Raw genomic sequence first — 6000 nt, 5'->3', positions numbered from 1 at the left:
CGACCTCTGCCCCCAAAGTAACATGTGTTAACCAGCTGGCCCCAATGGCGACATGCAAATTAGATCCAGCTCGTTTAGTTATAAACACACAAGAGGTCTTGACCATACTGATTAAGAACCCTAAAAATTCAAATTGGTCAATCCGATTACAATTAACCAAATCAAGTTTAGGGCTATTGATCTACCCTATATCTCGATCTAAACCACACAAACAATTACCTCTTAATGCGACCAGAAGAGGGTAAACGGAAGCAGACATGCCGGCGGTAAAAGATGAATGAACAAGCAATTAAATGGTGATACTGATGCAATTATTTATAGGATTAACATTAGTTAGGGTTAAGCGATCGTATATACGCAGTTAATTGGATTATAACATCTATTTTCGTGTCCAACAAGATTACAATAGACTCGGCTAAGATAAAAAGGAAAAACGAATCAAAGAGATACGATTAACATATATGGATTGTCGGTTAAGGCCGAAATTGGTAATAACACGCAATTTCCTATATCAGTTACATCTTACAAACGAAAATTAAGGTCCAAGTTATGGATTTGTGAATTCGGGTCCAAGAAAAACAAAATGGATACGGGTTTGGGTAGATGGGTTTGGTGATGGGTTAATGGGTTGGATTAATATAAGTAAATTGCATATTTAGTCCTTGTAAATTATAAGTTGATGCAAGGTTGGGTTAAAGCTAGTTAAGGGGTGAAAAGTGTATATTAATCAAAGTTAAAATGGATATTAAAGTATAATTAATAATATAATATTTTAATGATTAGTTTACCAAAAACGCAAATAAGTCGAGTAATGGATATAATATATTAGATGGAAAACCCGAGTTGTTACAATCATACCATCATCATGAGTTTTTAGGTTCTTTTCTTTGTTATTATAAGTCATTGTTTGTGTAGATTGGTATTGTAGTTGATATTGTTTCTTACGTTTGCATTTTTAAATAAATTTGCATTATTTCCTACGTACTCATGTAAGATCAAAATGTACATGAACCTTCCCCTCATCATCATATCATCCACCACAATTATTATTATAATTTGTTAGACTAATTTCATTCACATACAATTAGTCCAACAAACCCAATTTTTATTATAAAACTAATATATCTATTTTCAACCAATTTAAGCCAACAAAACTAAACTTCATTAATGTATGTTAAATAAAAATAAGTTTTAAATATTTTTATTAATAATTGTTCACTTTTTTTAAAAAAAATGTGTTTATAATAGGTTAAAATAAATTCTTTAATTAAAAATAAACAATATATATGTGATATAAAAATCATTTAAAAAAGCATTTATATTAACATCATCATCATTCTACGCTGCGGCAAACGCTTACCGGGGCGGTTAACACGCTCCTCTTGCAGTGGTTGACAGTCTTTTACAGCTTTTTAGGATTTCGAGTAACCTTCATAAAGCACCGTTAAGATCGAACCGCGGCGTTTAGAAGACCACAGAAACCACTATATAAACACCCGAAAATCTATAGGCTCCATACAACAAAAAATTGTTAATCCCCTACCCACCCATACATTACCGTAATACTTTGGAAAATAATAACAATGGAGCCCGAAAATAGCATCTACACAGCCATGTAAATTTCGGTCTAAAATAAACAAGAAAGTTGTGGCTGTGTGAATGCTATTTTGGGGTCCATTATTATTAGTATAGAAAACGGTCTCATCGATCTACGATTTAAGTCACCTCATCAATATATTACCCTGCAAACTAATAACGATGGAGCCCGAAAATAGCATCTACACAGCCACGATAAATTCGGTCTGAAATTAAGAAGATAATTGTGGCTGTGTGAATGCTATTTTGGATTCCATTATTATTAATATAAAATACAGTCTAGTCGGTCAATTTAACGTGGTTGATCAAGCGGATATTGGTGGCTGTGTAGATGCTATTTTGTAGTCTTTATTAAAATCAATATAAAAGGAGGGGGATGAACGTGCCTAGAGGCCCCCCTTCATGAATCCCAACAGTCTCGAAAATCCCAAAAGGTTTAAGGGATTTTTGAATTCGGTGAGCTAGGAGTAATGACTGGTGTGCGTCATTACTATTAATCGTGAACAAAAGGCTGCAGGTGGATTTTGACAATTGAAGCAATTGTTGTAAATGTTCTTGTTGTGTAGATGCTATTTTAAAAATCTTAGGACTAGTTTGTAATTAGTCGCTCGTTCGTTCTAATGTAATCGTAACTTGTGTAAGACTATTATTATATTTCACATTTTAAAGATTACATTATCATTGTATATTACGTAAAAGACGAAACGTTTGAAACAAGGACATATTCATTGCTATCTAATATTAGTATACTTTGTATATATATGTTATATCGGAAATGAGACGATATTATTGTAAGAACTCGAGAATTCCAATTAGGATTGTATCCGTAACCCGACACATTTTGATTTTCTTAGAGAATTTAATCAATGAAAAACCGCGTTTATCGAGTAAATTAACTATTTATTTAATTAATTATATAAAACATAATTATAAACTTTTAAATCTTGGCATTTTTTACGAAAACATAAACTACTACCCCAATTTACTTCCATCTCTATATTCAAAGGACCAAACTGCTATATTATGCCTTTTGATCCATAAACCCTTACCCGTATCCATTTGACAACCCGCGACCCGTTTTGTTAGCTTGGACCTTAATTCCCGCCTCAATTTTGGAATCAAATCATTCATCATAACATACATTCATAATTCGGCCATACGACAATCGAATTTTGAAAACCATGATCGATATTATGCTTATTGTGTATATGAATAACCCTAAACTTAATTGAACGAACATAGATTTAACGAACATAGATTGAACGATTTTAATTCCTTCTGGTCTTAGTTTATGGTAATTGATTCATTCCTTCTGGTCGCTCTAACCTATCCTACAATAATCCTAAAGTTAATTGAACGAACATAGATTGGATTGAAAGATTTTAAGTGATAATCGACTTCTGGGTTTTTAAATTTATGTTGTTATGAATTAATCAACATTTGACCATGGCTCAGCGGGTTGTGAGGTGTGCGTCTATGTACTCAGCCGGCCAGGGACGCAGGTTCGAGCCCTGGCCAGCCCAGTTTTGGGTAATTTTATTTCTTTTTCAATGTTTTAATCTTTTAATAATGAAATAAATATCTCATAACTAAAATTAAATATAAATGATATTTTCATCCAACCGACATCCATAAGTTATGTTTTCTTGTCTATAAATCTCATTTATATGTGTACACAACACCAAATATGTTAGAAGTGTTTGGTTTCTTGTGATAGGGGGTTCGGGGTTTTATACACAATTTTCCACGTGACCTATATACACAATTTTAATAATTATATGTTAAAATAAATATAAAACGAGGGGATGAAATAGAATTACAAAATAACACATACACGACAAGTATCTGGCACAATGATATCATCTTATCAAATACAATTATTATGTCATAACATTGCAATCCGTACGTCTCTACGTGTTTTATAAAATAAATCACCCAACATATATCCCACTTGTAAGATGGTAGAATTCCATGTGAAATCACTTCATGCTTGTATTTTTGAGGTGGCACCGAATTCATTAAAAGCATCGGTCCATCTTCGTGAAGTAGTAGGTAGTTTGAGATGGTCCGTGCATGTTGTTCCCCGCTCCAAGGTAGAATGGAGGTTAATGTGCTTGTAATCGGCACTGATGGGATATATGAAGGTGGACTAATTAAAAGTTCCACCTTGCCACGGCTACCCCTACGACTACATGTCACCACAAAATAGCGTCTACACAACCACTATATGGTTTTAATCATATTGGCTTGAATAATTTAAACAGGGTCGATGATTTTTGAATAAATTGTAGGTCGAGAGGGAAATATCGTTGGTAAGAAACATTTTTTAGGGGTGTGTGTAAATGGTTGATGGTAGTCGTTTTTATAGCCAAAAGTGAGGCGCCGCGTTAAGGGCTTCAGGAGACGGTAAGTGTTAAAGATAGCATTATACGACGCGGTTATGACTTAACGCCGCGGTTATAACCAACATTAATTTTGCATGCTTTGCAGACTTTTTGACTATTGCTTCAGTCGTCACAGTTGTTACAGGCTTTTCAGCCTTGTCAGGACATATACGCCGCGGTAATGCCTCAACGCAGAGGTAAGACCGACTTTAATTTTGCATGCTTTGCAGAGAGGTTGAATTCACTTCACACACTTTGTAGATTTCCATGTTACCCATATACGCCAAGGTTAGATCTTAACACAGAGGTAAAGGCCGATAGATACCATCTATAAACCAATTAATAAACTACAAGGTAGGTGCAAAACTAGTCAATCCCATACATCACCACACCCATACAACACGATTTAATTCCTAATCCTAGACATAATACCATGCCAAAAATAATACATAATATGGTTTCGTTGCTCAATATAGCTCGGTTGGTCAAGCGGATATTGGTGGCTGTGTAGATGTTATTTTTGGCAGGCTTTCAGTATTGGAAGATTCCTGACATGTCAGAGACCAGTGGACCAAATATACGCAGAGTTATGTTCTATACATACCGGTTAATTATATTTTATATTTTAATGTAAATCAGCATCTCAACATATAAAAATATATGCGACTCGGAATTGGTAGTCCCTAAGGAAAAAATGTGGTACGTTGATTTCGATGTTCGAGCAGTGGCCGTTGTCATCAAATTTGTGTTGATGCTAATTTGAAGTTGTTAATTCTCATTTACTTGTTTATCATAACACTTTTATTAAATATTGTAATTTAAATATTTTAAATATTAGATTTTAAAATCATAACACATTACACAAGGAACACAATAATATTTTCTTATCAAACGCAATTCTTTCGTACATATTTTGAAAGTGGAGTCACGACAACCATCATCGTCTTCACTATCATCAACTCTTAGTCATAAAGGTACAATACCTTAAAAACACTCTTAATTAACAACACAATACAAATATTACATTCAAAAAATAGCATTTACACAACATAATATTACATTTATAGATGTTGTTGACATATACGAAAATGTTCTTTTAAAGGAATTCACTCATCTTTATGGCGCTTCTCGGGTGGTTCTTTTAGATGTTCATTGGAACCCGTCTGTAGAAATGCCCAAACTCTTCCCTCCATCATTTAATGGCAGCCACAGTGCCTGTAAACGGCGCTGTTGAGATTTATGACGAGGGAAACCTAACATTCCGATCGGGCAACGACAACCCCACCCCTGCCTGTCACTCCAAAATAACATCTACACAACCAACAATAAGTTTTAATAGTAACCGACCACATGAAACATTGTGAAAGGCTTTATTGAAAACATTAATGAGGGTGTAGTTGAACGAATGGAAATTCGGAGAGGCTTTTGTAGACAAAATTTGGAGGTTGTATATGTCACGTTAGGTACGAAACCCATCGGTTTAGGACGACAGGTTACTACATGTTGCCAGATTTTATATGTACTTTGTTATCTTCAAACGCCGCTTTGAGGACTATACGTGCCTTGGTTTAAAAAAATCCATTATAAGTTATGCCCGAAACCTCACTAAGCCTCTATCCATCCAATACATAGATAATTATTATGATGACCCCAACTCTAATTTCAATGATTAAGAGGAAATTATGTGTCAACCGAAAGAGAGAATGTTGGCCGTGTAGATCTTATTTTGGTCTAGTTATTATTATTTGTGATAGAAGCTGTCATTAAGATCAACAGTGGGGTGTTGGCATTAAGTTGTTGGAAGAACAACAAGAAAACAAGAACAGAGAGAGTGCATTGCCAGGACCCCGTAATTGACGTGCCATTAGATTATCAAGCAAAGAAGGTGGCAGACAAGGCTGCGTAGATGCTATTTTAAACTACAATATGTGTTAATATCTTGTTGTACTAGTTTTGTCAATTGTAATCGTTTGTAACTTTTAAGCAACGATTATGATGTTTTTTCCATGCCGTTATGAGA

This window comes from Bidens hawaiensis, unplaced genomic scaffold, assembly GCF_021521415.1.
Source record: "Bidens hawaiensis isolate Kalapana, Puna unplaced genomic scaffold, B.hawaiensis_p1.1 tig00013426_1, whole genome shotgun sequence".
Lineage (NCBI taxonomy): Eukaryota > Viridiplantae > Streptophyta > Magnoliopsida > Asterales > Asteraceae > Bidens > Bidens hawaiensis.
Note: the sequence above shows the minus strand (reverse complement) of the source record.